Below are 23,042 nucleotides of genomic sequence, written 5' to 3'. Positions count from 1 at the left end.
ATCTGAATTTAAGTTCCCTCTGAGAAAATCTCATGATGCTGATGGCTAAGTTGACTTTGGGAACATTTTAATTATCAAAATAATGATTAAAATTCTCTTTATCTCTTCTCCCTAGGGAAATACAATAAAATTGAATATATGAAAGAGTCCATCTGAATGCAACTATCCTAAATAATCTGCAATAATTGAAAAAAATAATCACGAATTCTTCTATCCGATTTTTGCTTTTTAGGGAATAAGTTTCGGAGTTTCAGAAAAATAAGTTTTTTTTCTCTATAATATATATTGCAAAATTGACCTGATTTCTTATGTCATTCAACAAGTTACATTGTACTGGTTATCGATTAGATAGCTTTCCTTTTACAAAAAGGTGATCCAACTTTATCCTAAAATACGCCTTAAAATAAATCAAGAACAAACGGATTGAAAAAAATATATACCACTTTTCCAAAGTAGAATCTTGCTTTTACAAAAACAAAATTACTGACAGAAGGAGTTATAGCCAACGACATCTGATCCAACATATTGTCTCTGGGTCGGCCAAAAAAGAATGGCAAGATGACATTCGGAAGCTTATTTACTAGGCAAGAAATCAACATAAGGGAATGCCCAGCACGCAATAGGACTAGCGGACGGATAGAAATCTATGAACGGAAAATTTACAATCGAACCAAGCCACATTACATCTTGGGAAATATGAACGGGTCTCGGGGGATCTGGAAATGTTATTATGATAATTCAGGTTGACAAACCTGCGTCTGCATCAGAATATGAAATAAATAAATTCCGTGTCGGGTTCGCGCTTCTACCAGATTGGTGCTTTCTTCTGAGGAAACGAAATCGGAAAGAAAATGGTAAGCGTCAACTTATTACTTTTAAAATAACCATTCATGTGTTTTTTATGATTATACCATACATTTAATTTATTTTTCCCTTCATATATATACATATTTCAGTCTTCACATTGAATAGAATAATAGTATTAAATATGAATGAAAATGCTACCCCGGTAAATGTCAAAGTTCTCTAATTCAATTAATTTTGTGAGATGATAAAAAAAAAACATGCGTAGTTTAACCCAAAAGTTATGTCACAACGGCATATTATCTTTAATGCTAGTTTACTTCATTATATATTTCATATGTAAAACCTCAATCCATTATAAATTTTGCCTGAAATTTTTAATCATATATGCATGTTTAAGGAACTTAAAAATCGCCATTTTGTTCAAAATTCATTTACAACACGTACATGTACGATTTTTCTACATGTATGCATATATATATGCAACTCTACCTCGCTATAAATTAAAAATTAGCCCTTTTTGATATCATACACCAAATTTTTTTTAAGCGGGACTCGAAAATTTTCACATCTTGTGATTGATCATTAACAAAACTACACACAATTACTGTAAAGTTGATATTAAAAGGATGCTGGATTTCAAAATTGACAACATTATTTTATAGAACAATTTTTTTTCAACTAACTGTTTGTACCCTTACGGACACTAATCGTGTATCTTTAATATAGCCAATCTGTTTATTTGTACCTATAAAGCAAACTTGCCATGGCCTTTAACTTAATAGTCAGATATATCAACGATTTTTTCAATTAAATAGTTATTTCCATTCGTAGGTCGACACGATATAATATCCAGTAAACTTAAAATAAAATACTAGTACACCACAGAGTCTGCTTTATCTCATTCAAATGTGATTTTTTGAATGACTATAGACGATATAATCCAGCAAACAAATAAATGTTATGACAAACTAGATGTCTTCATCTTTTCCATTGTCGACTTTCCTTCTTTATATACGCTATCACCTGCATGTGGTGTCAATGTCTCCTAATTCGCCACTCAGCCTTTAAACCGAGTTTGGATACTCACACACAAGTTGATGTATCTGGGATTTTAACAACTTCGTCAAAAGTTAGCATTTCGTAAATACCACGGTCACTTTAATTACCTTGTAAGCAAACATAACTAACAGTGGGTCATGTTTGGGCTGACTTGTGTCATACCAATTGCTTTTGTGCTGAATTTGACTACGTTCCGTCTTCTTGATCAACGCATTTAAGTGCTTGGTCAACGGGGGATGGTTACTCCTCCTAGGTTACCTGATCCAACCTCTGGGATTATCAGGGAATCGTGTTTATGCCCTGTTTACATATTTATATTGTTTAAATATTTTCGTTATCTTCAACCTTTTTCGTGAACGATATACCGGTATCTGTGTGTAAATTATTTTTAAAGTGAAAATGTTGGTCTTTGTTCTGCAATGTTTTTTTTTTTTCTTTTCTTCGGCTACTTAAGAGCTCTTAGAAACATATGAATAGATATATATGTATTCAAAAAAATATTTGCTTTTTTAATTTTTTGACATAACGGCACTTTTCAGCAACTTTTGTACAATTCTTTCAAGTTTTGTAAAATCTTGATTTTCAGAAATTTTATTTTTAACTATTAGTAGTAGAAAACATAAAATGTTACCTCAGATTTCTGTATCTCTATAGATTAATCGGGTAGAAACATAGTTTATGGTTTCATATGACTTTTTCTTGTTGATAAGCTTATGGTAATAAATTTGAAACTTAAACATCAAACCAGTATGTATGTACCATTAATATGGTTAAGAGATAAAATATATGGAGATAAGGAACAGTATTCAAGCTCAAAAAACCATTAAACAATACAAAATAGGAACAAAGCAAACACAGAACTCCAAAACATTAGAGATGGCATGGAGAAGTGAGCATCCCCTGCCGATCGGTCACACCTGCCGTGTGCTCCTTGTCATGATTGGGAAATAACGGAAAAATCCGTCGTCAATTCAGTGTGTAAATAATGGACTAACAATTAGTATAACAAAAGTCAGTTAGCATTTGACTCAATGATAAATTGTATTTGCTGACAAGGTCATTGTATCGGCCATAGAACTTACGAAATGATGACTTTAAACGAGATTGCTGATATTCTTGTTTCTTCAATTTGTTTGTCAATTACCCCGTTTTAGAAATTGAACATACAATATACGTAAAGCATTCTCTTGTGTATTGAATCAATTTAAAGATATAAACTACGTACGCATTTGATGAAGGTATATTGCTGGATAAGTAAGGGAAGTTGACGATTGCAAAGTTAAAGTCATCAAGATTTTTTTCATAGAGACAATAAATGAATGTGTGTAGAAATATTTAATCCAAGTTAAGAAAATCTACCGCAGAATTCTTTAAATTACCATTTATCGATAATAAAATATCAACTAACTCAGTGCATCTGAATGTGTTTCAATTGTTCTGCCAATAAGAACCAACTATTTAAGAACATGGTATTTTGTATAAAAAATAAGGTGTGCGAGAAATTCATCTACACAGTTATCTTTCTAACCTTCTGCATATATTAAAACTTTTGTGAATTAAAAAAATCCATTTTTTCGTATTTAAATCTGTAATCTACTTGATATATTTCGAATATTTCATCTCATGCTTTTTGTGTTCAGATATTTGTGGTGAAAAATTATACACCAAACAATACATTCATCTTATAAAATTGTATGACGTCGCTTTGAGGCTATTATTCCGTATTTCGACTTTTCTGATAAATACTTTATTGGAATTGGCAGTTTTCTGCGCCTCTGGCGTTTAAGTACGGTTAAACCGAGGGCATTCAACGATAATGATTGACCAATCCATTATTACATAGTCCACCTCCGTTCATTTTGCTCAGATGAAGTATTATATACTTTGTGCATTTTTCACTAACGGATTGCAACCAATTACTGTTTTGTGCCTATCATCTACCCATCATCCGGCATCATTTGCCATGATACCTGTATAATATGTATTTTTGCTTTCTTTGATTACGTCTTCCTTTGCACTGCAACATGAATGAATCATAAAACACATCGCCATAACACAATACAACTACATACTTTTAAAATACAACAAATCCGAATCACTGCGACGCGTGAGTCTTCAGAAAAAAGCTTTAGCTGTAGAGACATCAATTTTTCACATAAAACAACATTCCAGGTATCAAAAGTAAGTTTGATATGTATACTCTAACAAATACTAAAAACTTGTCTAAAATAAATATTAAGAACACTGGAAGATGGAATATTTTCGTGATGTCATTTTACTAGTGTCTTTTATTAATTTCAATCTGAAGTTGAAAATGATTACATAATTAATTGTTGTGTACTCATTTTTTGAATTTCTAATTCAAAAATTAGTAAACGACCCTAGTTCCGAATACCCCTTATAAACACTATCCATCCGTTTGTACGTCCGTCCGTCAGATACGCTTTGGGGTACCCATTTCTTATTCACAACTTCTCTTCTACCACTAAATGAAATTTAATGAGGCTTCACAGAATTTAATGAGGCTTTCATAGAATCTTCTTCAATAGTGCCAAAGTGCACCTTCTTTTTATTTTTTGATCTGACACATAACTTAATTGGGCTCCCTTAAGCGAAACATGGATACCGCCATTCTTTCTAATATTGAAGGGTCTATACATCTCTTATCCGCAAATCCTCCTATACCATTGAATAAGATTTAATGATATTTTCACAGATTCTTTATTACATTGTTCCATTATGAGCTCTTATTTTACTTTTTGATCTGAAGCTTATTTCTGATCTCCCAGAGCAAAACATGGACTTTGTTATAATAATTATATAGGAGGCATGGAGTATCATTAAAGAGCTCAGTGCTCACAGTACCTCTGGTTTCTCTTTATTCTTTGGAAATACAAATAACTTATTGGTAACCAATTAATTTAACTTTTCCTAGGCAAGGCAACGGATTATGTGTGTGACGTATATTTTTTTTTGATTTAGGGTTGAATTGAATGGGAACCGCTGCATGTAGGGCATTTGGAACTCGTCGGTTTATTCGTAACTGGTAAAATGAGTACCTATGTTAACTTGCGAAATAATTTTATTTTGGGGAAAGGTTGAACTTTTATGAAACAATATTTAATTCCACAAGTCATTAAACTATCATGGCAAAAACTTAGATTTTGAAATATTGCCTCGTATACTAGTATTCATAGCACAGCCGAATTTATTTCTTATTCGGAACTGGTCAGATAACTGTAGCTGATGGTCTGCATACTTGTGCAATTAGGTACCATTCAATTCAATTTATTCTCTCAAAACCATGTAAATGGTACATGAGGTAAAAAACATATAAAACATATATACATATAATACAGTGGGTCAAGCAGAAGGTGATAATTAAGGAGAACAGACAATACTATTAATTTTAGAAATAAATGTACATAATTGTTTCAAAGAATCAACATCATTTTGGCACATGATTTCACAAAACTTGATGATATTTGGATAAGAACAGAATTTTTGGTTCAAATAAACTTTTCTTAATTGGTTTAAAGCACTACATTCTAAAATATAATGATACTCATCTCCTATCTGGTTATTACTACATAAGCTACAAACTCTTTCATTTCTTTGAGTACCATTCCATCTACCTGTTTCAGTTGGGAGGTGGTGATTTGTGGTTCTAAACTTAACAAAAGTTTTTCTGAATTTAAATGATAACATTGTTAAATATTTTTCGCACTCAAAATTGGTTTTAAAAATTCTATAATTTAAACTTTTTGAAGATTCTTGAACTTCACTATTCCACTTTTGAATATATTGATCTTTTAATCTTTGTTTGACTGTAGCAGTTATCCATTCTACATTATAAAAATGATGTTCGTGCTCATACCATATATTTGATAAACCACATCTATCAAAAATCTTTTGTACAAAGGATATCCATGAATTTTTCATTTCCTCTTTATCATGTTGTTTACGTAAATACATATATACTATTCTACACAATTTGTTTTCTTTTCCATTCACAAGGTTTGCCCAATATTTTATCATTCTTGAGTAAATATTTATGTGTAATGGAAATCTACCAGTTTCTCCATAAATCATATAACTCGGAGTGCTACTTTTCAGATTCAATATATGTTTTAAATAACGTAAATGTACTCGTTCGATAATATCGATATTTTCATACCCCCATATTTCACAGCCATATAACAATACTGGTAAAACTACTTTATCAAACAAATCCAATTGACATTCGAAGGGGAGATTAAACTGCCTAATTTTACGTATCACACCATACATTGCCTTTTGTGCTTGTTCACATAGGTGTTTTCTTGCTTTACATAATGAGCCTGTACGAGAAAATACAATCCCTAAATAATTAAAATCCTTGACTACTTCTATGATACTGCCATTATATGTAAAAATATTCTTTGGCTGTCTACCCTTTGAAAAAATAAGTATCTTTGTTTTCTTGATATTCACACATAATTTCCATTCTTCACAATATTTGTAAAATTCATTTAGTGCTCTCTGAAGATCTTCAGCAGTTTCGGCTAGAATTACAGTATCATCGGCATAAAATAAGATAAACAATTTCATGTACAAAAACAACTCATCCTGTATACCTTTGCTAATACTAGACAAACCAACAATATTCTTTTCTGTCAAAAAATCTTCCAAGTCATTAATATATAATGAAAATAAGAAAGGCGATAAGTTTTCAGATACTAGGGTATTTTCAATAATTAGTATTAAAATTTGAACATAGAAAAAAATGTTCACGATGAAGCACAGTTTTACTAAAAAAAAAAAAAAATTTGGCGGCCATACGAGGTTACGGTTATATGGCATTTACAGTGTATGTTCGATAGAATGACCAGTTGAATAAATAATATCATTCTCTCAAGGGTAACATTTTTTTTTCTTCGCACCTATGTTTCAATACCCCGTATGCACTCAATGAAGCCATACTGGTTGTTTTTATTCTTGACTGACATTATTCTACATATAATATAGCAATATTAGAGATGGATATTCAGAATCTCAAGAGAAACGAAATCTTTACACACGGCCGCTTTTCGTGGTAATATACCATACCGAGATAATCAACTGATTAATTTCGAAATAATGGATTGATGATATGCGTTTAAGAATTTTAACCCTTAGCATATAGGGCTATTCCCAAGTGAACAGGACTCCAACATTCACGATACCCTTAATATTGACCAGGTAATTCCAGTAAGAGGTTTCAGATAATATTAAGGTCTTGATTTATTACTCCAATAGGGCAATGCTTAGAACATTTGAGGAAACAATATCTTAATTACAGGTACATATTAGTAGTCCTAGAATTTTAATGATTTTGAAAAAAAAAAACTTAGCCACTCTCGATATCGATACTCTAAGCCAAATAATAAATTAATAATTATATGAATAGTGTCATACATGTACGTATATACTTAAGTTTGTATTTTTGAAACTTCGTGTATTCAATAAGCCACTTTCTCAATGTTTTAAAACTCCATTATATAGTATACATATGCAGGGATCTGACCAAAATGACAGTATATTACGACTCTCGATAAGTTATCTACAAATATTTATTTCCAATAAGTATACTAGTATATTGAGTTTATAAAGGTCTAATGCCATTCCAAAGATTTTATGGTTTGAAAAGCTTTAAAGTGACAAACGTGAACGACAGACAGACCGACGGGTCAACTTATCTTTAAATTATCAAGACTACATTTACTGTGATTTATGATATTTTATAGGTATTCTGAAAAAATTCTTCTCATTGAAAAATTATTGCAGTAATGTAAAGAAGATTAATAAAAGGCTATTTAATTAGACTTGATGGCAGAAATAGGGTTTTCTGCAAATTATTATGCTTAATCACATTTCTCTGTTATCTGTTGCAGCATAAAATAGTATTGGTTACCCTGCTGTCTTTATCGGTTTTCATCTGTCAGACACATGGTTTGGGAATCCAGAATATTATCTGCAGTACTCAATGCAGATTACGATTTAACCATTGTATGGACAAATGCGTTTTGGAGAATGGAATTATGAAAGATTACGACAATGGATATGAAGATTGCACGCTCATATGTACTCAATACCTCTCCCAGTGCACGTGTTCCATGTCGTACAGATAGGAGATGGGCCTCGGAGTTTGGTCTCGGTGAAAGTTTATCCACATTCCGAGCGCTATATATCCCGTTTAAAAGATTAGAAATCATATAAATTTATTGCAAATCGAGTGACTAATTTCAATGTATTTTTATAATGTTTTAAAGAAAATCGGTTTATTATTTAAACTCTGTCGGTACAAATAATGTTGTTGCTTAGAGTTTATATTTTGTATTAAAAATGTATTATAAAAAACAATAAATAAGAGCGCTTGGGAAATATGGAAATTTATGTTATTCATTTTAGTAGGACAACGGAAATCAATTAAGCATACCCTCTAAATCGACCTTCTTTCCTTAATGGCTTATCATTAAAAAATAATCATTTACAAATCCTGCAATTGTTAGTCATTAGTGCCTCCGAAGCGGCAGGTTAAAATTATACTTGATCATTTACTTTATCAAGAGTCTAACAAGCTAATTGACTTCCGCTAAATGCAACACCCGTTAGATGTCAATTATAAGAAATCCATTTTCCTCGCTGTGTGAGCTAGGGGGTCGTCATAAAGTACTAAATGGGTCATTTGGAGACCAAGCTTAAGTCTTTGGATATCTATAAAATTAATTCAAGAAGAGAGTGCTTTGTTGACGTGAATGCTTCGGAGAGAAATCATAAAAATATTTCTGATGAATTAATGTGCATAAGCGTCCCCATGAAAGCTCGTTTTAACGCCTCTATATGGAAATTCTGACCCGGCCAACATGCTACCAAAAAGCCATTGGCATAACATTATTTATTTAGAGTAGTAAGATTTCGACTGCACGGAATTTTTTTTTTTACCAGTACCATACAGCTGTATGTTGCTCAAAGCATTAATTTTTTCTACTGCTCTACAAACCCTGAAATCATTCGATATGTAAATGCAAACATTCTTAAACCCAAATCAGGGGTGTAGCTCATGAATATTTAAATGGGAGAAGGTCAGAATAGAAAGCAAAACAAAAAAAAAAAAACAAAACAACAAACAAACAAACAAAACAAAAGCAACCATCTTCATATAAAATATGCTTGAGTCTCTGACAATATATCAATTTGTAGTTTTAGAAGACATATAAGGTCTTCCATTTTCCTATATAGGTACAAACTGTACATCGTTATAAGCAGACGTATTTTTGTATCAGGCTTGAATATAGCTGCAGATCTGTAGCTCTCCGAAAAAATATTGATAGACCGGAGAGCTACAGTGCCACCCATTCAAAAAATGTATATTTATTGCGCACAAAAAAATGCGCTCGGTTCTTGATTAATTCTTCCAAATTATTACTTCAATTGCAAAAAAAGGAAGATTAAAAAAAAAATCTTCTCACCTATATCAATTACTCTCGTAGTTAACATCTGAACGAAGCATATTGGACCGGATTATCTTTGAAACCAAAATGGCAGTATAAATAAACGAAATGTTCGATGATTACAATATCAGGGCCAAGAGGACTATTAACAACAATTATGAGGAATGTTTGGTTGTGGAAACAGCGAAAGAATATGTTAGGAACACACGGTTAGTAATATTTTGAGATTACAGTTTTAAAAACATGGAGAAATAAATCAACAACCGAGCGCATTTCTTTTTGTGCGCAATAAATATACAGTTTTTATGGCGTCGAGCTTTAGCTCGGCGCACATATAGCTATGATGAAATATCTCTGACTGTTCACTGCTTTCTTCATGCGCCAAATAATATAGTACTTGAACCAAGACCTTCATGTAGCATTTCCATTTTCCATGTATATGTTGTATTTTCCTTGGTAATTTGTCTTTGCACCTTATCATTTTTCTCTTTACTCAGTGTCATTGCTTGAATTTATTTACTTTTAAATGTTACCATTTCCTTCTATTTTGTATTTTCTTAAATATTAGTTCTTTGCACTTTACGTATTCTGTTTTGCTGTTTTGTTTGCACTTCTTTCTTTATTTTTAAAAAATTTTTTTTGTCATTATATTGTATAGCGAATATGCATAAGCTTAGTAATAATTCTTCTGTATAATTTAATTCAATTTATTTCCTTTTTTCCCACCGTTAGTTAACAAAAGAATTTAATGTAACTTATAAGGAATATTTTCATCATTGTAAGTTTTTGTCAGTTCTTAACATTTGTAACCTTGACCTTGGAGAGGACTTATATAGGCCATGCCTGATGATCAATCCAATTATGTAATCTTACTTTACATAATAAAATATTGATTAAATTAAAAATTAAGACCTTCATGTATCTGGCGTAGGATTATACATGCCACTTTTTGCGTTTATTCCATAAATTGCTTGAAAATCATATAATTTCAACAGTCCTGTACATAGTTGACAACTCACTCACTTTCGTCGGTTTACTTTTCGACCCTTAACCTGATTATTTTTTATGACACGGCGAGTCATGCTTATCGCCCGAATCCCCGATTTCCGGATTTGGTTCTTATTTAACTTCCAGTTACAAGTCAACCCAAGCTTGATCTACGAAAACAAACCCGTTGGCTATGTGGTTCAGTGGGCCAGTAAATTATCGGTGGAGGTGTAAACAATTAACTGGAATTGTTTTGACAAATCAAAATTTAAAATGGCTTCCGATAGAACAAGATTGTTATCAAGACCAGCAGGAACAAATTGAACAAAGAGAAAGAGAAACAATATTTATGTACATGTCAAGGAATCTTGGAAAACAACTTTCATCACATAAAATAGTGCTCGAAAACAGTGTAGGTCTTACTGTACATTTAGTACACATTACACTGGTTAATTAAATAAATTAGGCCTAATTAAGAGAGAGGAAAAGTAATTTCAAATCCTCTAAAATTGGAATTACTTTCAAATTTAGCACCAGGGACCTATATATAAACAATATATATATTAGTATATACATGATATGGGTCCCTGTTAGCACAAACCGAAAAGGCTTTTTTTTAAATGCAGACTTACCATAATTCAGGTCAATGCTGGACAATGAAACCAATGTTCTTATTTAACATGTCAATTTAATCAATAATTTTTCATCATTGTAAGTAAATAATTCAGTAAAGCCTTTTTTTAAATAGAAGAATTATCAATACATGTACACAAATGACCAAATTTTTACATCTTGGGTGTTGGCAAGTATGGTCCTAATACTCTTTTACCGGGGTACTGACTAGTGACTACACATTAAAACCTGTTCTCAAGCCGTTCAGTTGGACCATATGAACTGAATGCTTTATTTCATAAATGCTGAAATCGGGGTAATTTATCTAGATATACATGTGCAACTAAGCTATATAATTATTTCACGGTATTACTGCCATATCTAAAGCGCGGCGCCATTGTGGCCCTTCAGGCCTTTGATTTCAATGAGTGGCACTGTAGCTCTCCGGTCTATCAATATTTTTTTTTCGGAGAGCTACAGATCTGCAGCTACCTTGAATAAAGAAAAACAATTGTTGTTACATTCCACCCGACATTTATATATCTCGACATTTGGGTATTTTAACCAGAAAAGACTTTAATAGTAGCCTACGAACAAAACTCTATGATAAATAAGGTGGCTTCAACTTTTCTATCGGCAATCTTCCTTATTTATATAGAATTATACTATTATCACTTGCATATGGGATTTATGTCTGCTATATGATTCGATACACAAGAGTTTGCACTCTGTAAAAGGCAAGCTACTGACAAAAAAGTTGTGAATCAAGGATTTTCACAGTCTTGTGTTTGACCTGCTCATGATATGTATTTTATCAAATGAATGTACTACAGTACTGTTCGTTATTACGAACAATGCGATAGAACTACCTAATTCCCAATTTTTCAAGCAATAAGTATTTTATGCTATATTGCAAGTTTCTTTTCAAATATGTGTTGGTACTTGATTTTAAGTATGGTACATCTAATGCATTATAGTGGGGAAATTGGGGAAAATTTCGACTTTGCAAATAAGTCTTTTAAAAATGCAGCTGTCAAGTAATGTAAAAAAGGTCAGATAACTCTAAATTCACTCTATTGCTATGTGCGTTTTGTGTCGGTCGTAAACTTTAAAAACAACATTTTCGGTTTCTTTTCTGGGGCTAGTTTAAGTATAAAGCATCTACTCAGTACTGGCAGACCTAATTTGTTTTTATCGAAGCAGAATTGAACTTACGAATTTTCAACTTTATATACAACTATTCCACATGATAAATTAAAGACCGGGGGTTTTGATATCACTGACAGCTGCTTTTTTCAATAAAAATGGAACTCGTCAATTTACTTACCTTACCATTGGTCATTTGCAAAACTTTGTTTAAAAACATTCTGATTGTACACACAAGTACTCTAAAGTTGACACTAAAAAGATACTTCGGTTCCTGATTGACAATATCTATATGGTTTTTTGGAGACCAGGTATTCCAACAATCTATTGGAATTCCCAATTGGCAACCGATTGCGCCCCGTTATTAGCAGACCTATATGTATTTTTGTATTCATATGAAGCAGAATTTGTCCAAAATCTTTTACGTGAAAAAAAACAAACACTTGCATTGGCCTTAAACTCGAAAATTTGATATATCGACGACGTATTGTCAATAAACAACGGTAAAATCCACCTGTGACGTCATTCTTTTGTTTGAGCGGTCCATCAGTTTTCAGGAATAGAAAGTTTTGAAAACGGAATTTGTTATGTTCTAGATCTTATTCTACTTCCCGTGCCTCTACCGAGATACTACTAAAATATATTGTACATGCATATTTACAATGAATCATATGAATATTCTTTATTTTATTATGTATTAACAAACATTAAATACAGCATTTTAAAAAGCAAATTTTACGCGGGTTAATATACCTGTGGCTCTCCATTCCTTAAAAGTAATAAACCTCGGCTCCTTCAAGGCCTCGGCTCCATTACTTTTTAGGATTGGAGCGCTATTCGTACATTAATTACATTAATCCTTACGTAATTTCCATTCTTATGTCGATACGATATATCCTAGCTGGTGAGCTTGAGATAAAACATACAACAGAATCTGACACATCTGTTTCATATTTGGATATTTCACTTGAAAAGACGTTAATGGTAATCTAACAACCAAGTTCTATGATAGACGTGATGAATAACTTTACAATTTCCCTTACTTATGCAGCAATATACTTTCATCACCTGCATACAGGTTTATATATTTCAGTTGATTCGATACGCAAGAGCATGCTCTACGTATGAAAAATTTCTAAAACGAGGTAAATTATTGACAAAAAAGTTGATCAAACAAGAATACCGGTATTAGCAGTCTCGTTTAAAGTCATCATTTCGTAAGTTCTGTGGTCGATACAATGACTTTGTCAGCAAATACAATTTATCATTGAGTCAAATGATGACTGACGTTTTTCATGCTAATTGTTAGTCCATATTTTATACATTGAATTGACGATGGATTTTCCCTTTATTTCCCGATCATGACAAGGTACACACGGCGGGCGTGACCGGTCGGCAGGGAATGCTCAATTCTCCATGGTACCTGATCCCTTCTCTGATGTTTTGGAGGTCTGTGTTTGCTCTGCTCCTATTTTGTATTGTTTTATGGACTTTTGATCTTGGATACTGTTCGTTATCCCCATATGTTTCATTCGTGAAAAGAAGAAAACACTTGCTGTTCCCTTCTACTCGACATTTAGATGTATCAACGATGTATTTTCAATTTACAAAGCTAATATATGTCGATACGATATATCGCGGTGAGCTTGAAAAAAAAAATACGACTGAGTCTGACACATCTGTTTCAATTTTCAATATTAACAAGAAAAAATGTAAATTGTAATCTAACAACAAAGTTTTTTGATAAATTCAATCGTTAACAATAAAAGCCAAACTGAAAAATTATCTGCAGACAGAAGCAAACAATTTGTTTCTTAAACAATAACCATGTTATTGAATACGCCCCCTTTTTCTGGTTTTTCACCCAAACTAAGGTTTTCAATATACATAGATTTTTGAATCTCAAATTTTCCTGTCGCAAAAACACAAGCAAGATATTTTTAACAACTCGATGTACAAAGAGAGTATTTTTCCCCAAAGAATAAAGGAGAATTAATCTTTGAGAGAGAGAGAGAGAGAGAGAGAGAGAGAGAGAGATTAAAATGAAATATTATATCACACAGCATTTTGAAAAACAAAATCTTCAGAAAGTCTGTGTCACAAAGGTTTGAATTACAAAAGGCACAAGGACATTCACAGTCCCTTGAGTATAATGTGAAGTTGTAAAGGGTCCAAAGCATATTTAAAAGATAAAACAAAGTAAGCTGAAGATGATCGACGATCAGCAAGGTATTATAAGTATTTTCAAGTGTTCATTAACGAATTTTGAAGTTGATATATTAACGTGCTTATATTTTGTCACCCTTTGTCACTATACCTTTGCGGATAAAACTAAACGATAGATCGATCTTAAGCACTATAAGGTAGCTCAGTGATTTAAAAGAAATTAATGCAAACCTGCAAGAAAGTGTCACTGATTTGAAGGCCCGGTCCATGAAGGACAATCTTGTGTTTACGGGAATATATGAGGAAGAGGGAGAGGATACAGAGGCCGTTTTACAAGAATTCATCAGGAGGAAATTCCGACTGCACTATGATATTTCCTTTGAAAGAGTTCACCGCGTAGGGAAATGAAATGAATATCACGAATATCCAAGAAACATCATTGCCAAATTCACTTACTTCAAAGAGAGGGAATTAATAAGGACACGCGCCCCGCAGAAACTTAACGGTTCTAACGTGTTGGTTAATGAACAGTTCCCTCCAGAAATCGAGGAGCGCAGAAAGAAATTATATTCCATCATGAGGCAGGCAAAATTGGACAGAAAGCGCGTTAAGCTAGTGAAAGATCGACTTTATATCAACGGTGAATTATATCATCTGAACAGAGAAACAACTATCCAACCGGAACGACAATCGTACAGTAACGCGATCAGCCTCAGCAGATCGACAGCCCACGCAACGGGAACGACCACCGTGCCGTAACGCGATCAACTCGGGAGCCCCTGCTGATCGGCAACCCATGCAACCGGAACGACCACCGTACCGTAGCAGTAACTACTCGGGAGCCCCAGCTGATCGACAGTCCGCGCCGTCGACAAAAAGACCACGCTACGGATCGACGCCAGACCGACTGTAGGGACACAAGGGGGACCAGGCGGCACAGGCTTTGACATTCCTATCTTTAAATGTCTGTGGACTACGTAAAAAGTTGAATTATCCTGAATTTTTAAATTTTGTTTGTAAATACGATGTTTTATGCTTTACCGAGACAAAAACGGATAACACTGATGTCATAAATATCCCAGGGTTCGTTGTATATATGAAAAATAGATTCAATATGAGTCAATATAAAAAAAAAGCAGCTAAATGGTTCATATGAAAATTGGAGATACAATTAAATATTTCCGTTTCTTTTTTGTATCTAAATTGATAAAGCTGCACAATATTTTGGGAAAACAACATTTAGCAAACAGTAGGGAAGCTATTTTTTTCAGAATGTCCTCGTAAAAGTTATCAAATTGTGTTTTTCTGTCATTGGTGTTACCTTATAAAATTTTATTGTATAGAATCAATTAAAAAACTTATGAATGCAAGCCATTATAAAAATGTACTAGGATTATTCAAGTTTACTGATAAGTCCAAAAGTATCGTTGTCCAGTTATGAAAAATAAGTTTTCAATCATATTTGGACATTGACATGAGACAAAAATAAGTAGACACTAAATAAAAAATGCTGTAAATGTGGTGCCATGTGTGTACAGTTCAAAATAACATAATTTATGACTTTTTTCAAGGAGTGAAATTAGGTAATATAAAGTTATTTCTTACATTTAAACTTATTAAAAGTAAAAAATAACAAGTTTTAGGTGGGTTACTCCACTGACTCAACTGTAACACCAATGATCGAAATTAGTAATACTAATGACTTAGCTCTTGACAATTAGCATTTAAACATACTATAACATGAAATTTCATGTGAAAGACAGAATACACTGCATGGCTAACATACAAAAATGAAAAAAGTTTCTGGGATTTCATACTTAAAATGATCTTATAACAAAAAGAAATCTGGTAACACCAGTGACAGAATAGTTAACTTTTATGGTAACACCAATGACTGGTGAAGTAACACCGGTGACAAGAGATATGCAGTGTTTGTTAATCGTTGGTTTGAAAAAAAATAATGTTTGTAGGGTAAAAGGGTCTCAATTGTGAAGGATATGATGTTTTAAATCCCACATTCTTCATTAGAGAACTAGTAGATAAAATGTATCAATCAAAATCTCTTGTCACCGGTGTTACTTCACCAGTCATTGGTGTTACCATAAAAGTTAACTATTCGTAGAGAGATTTATACAAACTAAGTTAAACTTGACTAATTTTACTTTACTTAGGTGATAAACTCTGACATTCATGCATGGCCAGTGAATTTTTCAGAAGGGAAAATATATTTTTTGAGCATAAAAATGTTTTGTCATTGGTGTTACATGTATATGATCTGAAGTTGTCATTGGCATTACCAGATATTTAAAACTTCCGTACGTGGAAAAAAAATATTTATTGGAAAATAAATCAATTACTTTCAAATACCATAAATTAGGTTTGCAAAGTAGAATACAAATAAATAATTTTTCAATATAAGAAGAGTATATTTTGTCTCCAAAAGTACTTGTTTTGTCAATGGTGTAACCATCTTGTCATTGGTGTTAAACTTCAGAAAGTAATGCCAATGACCGTAACACCAATGACGTATTAATCAGAAAATGATCTAATATTTCTAATTTACCCTGGATAAAGTAAAAGTTTTGTCAACATTGCTTTTAGTTTCCCTAAAGAACATCTTTCGTAAAAGAGTTCAATGAATATCTAAAATCGTTTTGAAATAACGATGGAAACACCACTGACAAAAAAAGTTTGTACTAGTGTACTTTTTTACTTCTGAAGTCCATTAATATGTTCTGATCATGAATATCAAGGAGCAGTTTCTGTTGTTTTGGGTAAGAAGTGATGTAATGTGACTTAGGACTGTTTATATTTTCTTATCAGGAATGATAACTCTTTTGTTGCAAAAACAAAAATAGTAACACCAATGACACAACTTTCTTGTACAGTCATATCAAATGCTGTATCAGTTAAATGGAAGGTGGGGCTAATATTTTTTTATTCAAAGATATATTCTATCTAACGTTTATTTTATGTATACATGATTTTTCAGACAAAATTTCATATAATTTTTGGCGTATTTATCCTTATTTGAAGAGAAAAATTCCATTGACAGCATGAATTTGGCTGATTGATGTGATAAAATCATCCACTGACTTTAATGAAATTAATTATGTGAAAATTTCTATTAGTAAATAGAAAGTACAGATGTCATAGATTGTAAAGCAACAATCCAAAATTGGGAGAAAATAAGAAATAGGATTTTACAAAGAAGTGACACATTTAGCTGCTTTTTTTATATTGACCCAAATATGTTGATGTTATAACCTCAAACAGTCAAATATATTATCTGGAATTACGTATATACCTCCAGAAAACACTAGATACACATCAGTTGATAGTTTTACTGACATTGAACGAGAACTGTTAAATTTTTCCAAAAATTTAGAAAATATCTGTTTATTGGGTGACTTTAATGCACGGACCGGTAAATTAAAAGATTTTGTATGCTTAGATGATTTTTTTGTAAACCATGGTATGTTGGACGAAGAAACACAAGAATCTTTAGCAGAAGTTAATGTGTTGTTGAATTCAAACGTTTCACTGGAAAGAATGAACAGTGATAATATTTGCAATAATTATGAATCAAATTGATTGAATTATGTAAAAATAACAACCTTTTTCTTGTTAATGGTCGAATAGGAAATAGTAGGTTAACCTGTAAAGATAGTAGCACTGTTGATTACGTAATATGTAATGCATTTTTTTTAAGGCAAATTAAGGAATTTGTCATACATGATCATTGTAACCTATATTCCGATGTTCATTGTCCAATTACCTTCGAACTTTTAAACCTCAAATCTAAAGATACTCAACCAACTAGTCAAGTATGTGAAAAGGTAGAATCAAACTTATTTATCTGGGATCCTTTAAAGGCTACTGAATTTGAGAATAATATTAATGAGGACACATTAAATGAAGTTTTGGGTAGTATTGAAAAATTAAAAGAGAAACCTGTAAATCAACATGATATACATAAAATAACCAGCGATGTTTGTAACATTTTTATAGCTTCAGCGGGGAAGACTTTAAGACGAAGAAATCAACCACCCGTGAAGTCACATAACAAAAATAAACCATGGTTTAATAATAGCTGTCGCACAGCCAGAAGAAATTTTCATTTGGCAAAACGCTTAAATAATAAAGAAAAATCAATTAAATCCAATGAGAATCTAAAGAATATGAGTAAAGAGTATAAACGAATCATGGGTAAATATATTAAGGAATATAATAATGGAATTTCAGATAAACTCAAATCACTACAAAATGGAAAACCGAAAGAATATTGGCATATTTTAAATAGCTCAAACCCGAAAAATAAAACAAGTGTTGATATAGATTCTATGTTTGAGTTTTTAAAGAAAACAAATGAAAGTATTGTCCCAGATGATGACAGTGATATTAACGTAGACTTAAGTAATGATAGTATCCTTAATAAGTCTATCACAGGTGAAGAAATAGAGAATGCAGTAAATAAATTAAAAACCAATAAAACGCCCGGGGGTGATTATGTTTTGAATGAGTATATGAAAACAACTATTTTAAGCTTTCTGCCGCTGTATGTATTCAACGTGATCTTTGATAGTGGCATAATACCAGAGGACTGGTTAGTAGGATTAGTTAAACCTATTTATAAGGGCAAAGGTGATAGAAGCCATCCTGAAAATTACAGACCAATTACTTTACTTAGTTGTTTAGGAAAACTTTTTACTAGTGTACTTTGTGACCGTTTAAATACTTTTGCTGATGAGGTAGAGCTAATCAATGAATCTCAAACAGGATTTAGAAAAGGTTATTCTACTACTGATAATATATTTGTGATTGATTTTTTGAGTAAATATGCCCTGGATAATAACAAGAAATTATTTTGTGCCTTTATAGATTTCAAGCAAGCCTTTGATACGGTCTGGAGACATGGTTTATGGACTAAAATTTTACAAAGTGGTATTGATGGAAAATGTTTTAGATTTATCAGAAATATGTATAAGGGTATTAAGTCAAAAGTACAAATAGGTCATCAGTTATCAGACTTTTTTATGTGTAATGTTGGTGTTAGACAAGGGGAAAATTTATCACCCTTTTTATTTTCATTAATGACCTGGAAGATTATTTAACAAGAAATCAAATTAATGGTTTTACATGTCCTAGTCAACAAACGCAAGGTGATATGTTTGTTATGTTAAAACTGTATACTTTTTTATGCCGATGATACGGTCTTAATGTCTGAATCTGCTTCTGATTTACAAAAGTCACTTGATGTTTTTGCTGAATACTGTGATGTATGGAAACTCCGTGTTAACATAGCCAAAACAAAAGTCCTTATTTTTTCTAAAGGTCCAATGACAAAGCCTAAATTTTTATATAACGGTGTAGCTATTGAAAATGTGAAAGAATTTTGTTACCTGGGTTTATTCCTGTCAAGAAGTGGAAAGTTTAATAATGCAAAAAAAACATTTAACCCAACAAGCATCAAAAGCAATGTATGGAGTCTTACGTAAAATTAGATATTTTAATTTATACCAATTAATTGTCAGTTAGATTTGTTTGATAAAGTCATCAACCCAATTTTACTTTATTCATATGAAGTATGGGGATATGAAAATTTAGACATAATAGAAAAAGTACACTTGAAATTTCTGAAATTTATTCTTAATCTTAAATCTAGTACCCCGAATTGTATGGTGTATGGAGAAACAGGTAGATATCCTCTGTCTATATTTATAAAATTAAAAATAGTTATGTACTGGGCAAAAATTTTAACAGCTCATGAAAGTAAGCTTACAAATGTTATTTATTCATATTTTAATAGATGTTATAGTGATGGGTCGTTTGTACATCCATGGATAAAATGTGTACAAGATGTACTAAATTCTTGTGGATTGTCCTATGTATGGACAAGTCAGTCATTTATTAGTTTTAATTGGCTTAAGTCAATCATCAAAGATACCTTAAAATGTCAACTTGAACAAGAATAGAGAAGCATTGTTGATAGTTCATCCAAGTGCATTAATTATAGAATTTTTAAAACAGATTTTGGTTTAGAAAATTATCTGATGAATTTACCAAAAGATTTAAGAGTTACACTTACCAAACTCCGAACTTGTAATTATCATTTGCCAATTGAAAAGGGTAGATGGCATAATATTGAGAGAAATTTAAGAATATGTACCATTTGTGATTTTAAAACTGTTGGTGATGAATATCATTATATCATGGAATGTAATTACTTTTCGAAAGACAGAAAAATATTTCTCCCAAACAGTTATTGTAATAATCCTAACACTTTCAAATTCAATGAACTTATGAGTAGTAATAATGTAGAAATACAAAAATCATTATCAAAATTTATAAAGAAAATTTTTAAAACTGTCTGTCCTTCTTGAATCCTCCGTGTGTTTTATATTACAGATGACTACACGTTTTTCTCACTCTTTTCTTGTTTCTTTATATACTTGTCTATTTCTTGACCCTTGACTGTAATTTTTGTTTGTATATATGTATCTCTTGTACCAGTGATCTGGTTTTGAGCGAATAAAGAATAGAATTGAATATCTTATCCCCTCTAACATTTGCCTCCCTTTGTCTTTGAAGACCATTTCTAGGCCGATTTAGAAGTGAACCGCCACAAGAAAGTTATCATGTTTTATATCTCCATATCTTTCATGTAAGGACAGATCGGTATAAAAGATGAAAAACATGTCTTATTTCGTTGTAAAATATATGAAAATATCAAAGAAACCCTTTTTCATAATGCTATTAATTTAAATAGAAATGTATCTCCTGTTGAAAATTTAAACACTAATAAAATTTATTATGACAAACTGCCAAATTCTTAAATGTATGTTTTTTCAGTAAGACAAAAATATTTTTACCAATCAAATTAATGCCATGCGCGCTATCTTTAATCGATTATGGAAATATTATACATATATTAAAATTTCATATAGGTTCAATAGACCTGGTGTAATGTATATACGTCTATATTTTATCTACTTGTTGTTGTGGAAAACTATACACATGTCAATATAATAAAATATTTACTTTCTAACTTACAGTTATCATGAAGGATATGGAGATAACGAACAGTATTCACTATCAAGTTTTAGAAATTGTTCATACGTAGAGCATGCTCTTGCGTACTAGTATCGATCATCAATCGAATCAACTGAGATATACAAACGCCGTATGCAGTTGATGAAGGTATTATCATCAGTATGTATCATCTACAAGACTTAGTCTACATGAGAATTAAGAAACTATGAAGTAATTTTTTTAAATACTCAGTAGATTATTATGAAAATTCTTGTATAATAGTTCTGTAATTCAAGTGACCTATCAGGTACATTATTAACAGTATTTAATTTTCACAGATTAATAACACAGAGGAATAACTTTTTACCAATAGAATACAAAGTAATAGATTGAGAAAATTTACAGGTTAAGCTATTCTTACCTATTACGGAAAACGTATTAATATTATATATGTTATAAGCAAATGTAACTTTAATGTAGCAAGTATGCGAGCGGATCTAACATCTAATTTTAGTTAGATTGAATTACTTAAGTGATATCTTTGAAAACTTTGATTTACTTTGGGGATAACATTGACACTACATGTAAGATAAATTTGATAAAACAAAATTTTCAATTAGTAAATCAAAGTTTTCATAATTCATAATTATCACTATAGTATATCAAAGTTCACATAATTATCACTATACTAAATCACACTGTCAAGTATATTGAATCATACATACAGAATCCATACCCAAAACAAGCCAAAGCTTAAAGAAATGAGATATAATTCATAATATAAACATAAAATAAAGATAGTAGACCGAACACCATACTTCACCATGTAATCAACAGTCTTAAAAAAAAAAAATTCCACATCTGGTTGATGCATCAAGCTGTAAAAATGATACTAGTACATCTTTTTTCATCATTAAATTTAAAAGTTTGGCAGTTTGTCTTTGATGAGTTTTCATTAAAGTGTTTAAATTTTCAACAGGAGCTACATTTCTATTTAAATTAATATCATGAAAAAAAAATCTCTAATATTTTCATAGATTTTACATAAAATAAGAAATGTTTTTCATCTTCTAATCAATTCGTCTTTACATGAAACATATGGAGATGTAAAACATAATAACTTTCTTGTGGCGGTTCGTTTCTGCGTTTCTATCGTAGCGGAAGGATACCACATCTAAGCTGATCCATTACGGAGCGTTCTTGTTTTTTTTTTATGTAAATAATAAAAATTGGGACAAAAGACAAAGGGAGGCAAACGTTTGAGGGGATAAGATGTTATATTATAGTGCTCAAGATCAATCTTTTGTTTAGTTTTGTCCGCAAAGGTATAGTGACAAAGGGTGAGAAAATATAAGCACGTAAATATATCAACTTTAAAATTCGTTAATAAACACCTGAAAATACTTATAATAATACTTTGCTGATCGTTGATCATCATCAGCTTACTTTGTTTTATCTTGTATATATTCTTTGGATCCTTTACAACTTCACATATACTCATGGGACTGTGAAAGTCCTTGTGCCTTTTGTTTTTTTATACCTTTCTGAAGGTTTTCTTTCAAAATACTCTGTTTTATATTTCGTTTTTAATCTCTCTCTATATATACATTGTATATATTTCTTTCAAAGATTAATTCTCCTTTATTCTTTGGGGGAAAATACTCTCTTTGTACATCGAGTTCTTAAACATATCTTGCTTGTGTTTTTGTGCCAAGAATCTATGTATGTTGAAAACCTAAGTTTGGTGAAAAACCAGATAAA

The 23,042-nt window shown here is 31.6% G+C and overlaps 1 long non-coding RNA gene across 1 annotated transcript; it reads left to right on the top strand.

The window, feature by feature from the left end:
* Positions 1–619: 619 nt before the first annotated feature.
* Positions 620–8,268, top strand: LOC134230041 (uncharacterized). The gene is made up of 2 exons (XR_009984272.1): positions 620–854; positions 7,779–8,268. It is a non-coding gene; the product is annotated as an uncharacterized LOC134230041 (long non-coding RNA).
* Positions 8,269–23,042: the final 14,774 nt, after the last annotated feature.

The sequence above is a fragment of the Saccostrea cucullata genome, unplaced genomic scaffold, assembly GCF_032062105.1.
Source record: "Saccostrea cucullata isolate Sc308-1 unplaced genomic scaffold, CSIRO_AGI_Scuc_v1 ctg218, whole genome shotgun sequence".
In the NCBI taxonomy this organism is placed as follows: domain Eukaryota; kingdom Metazoa; phylum Mollusca; class Bivalvia; order Ostreida; family Ostreidae; genus Saccostrea; species Saccostrea cuccullata.
Note: the sequence above shows the minus strand (reverse complement) of the source record. Positions and strands in the feature narration are given on the sequence as shown.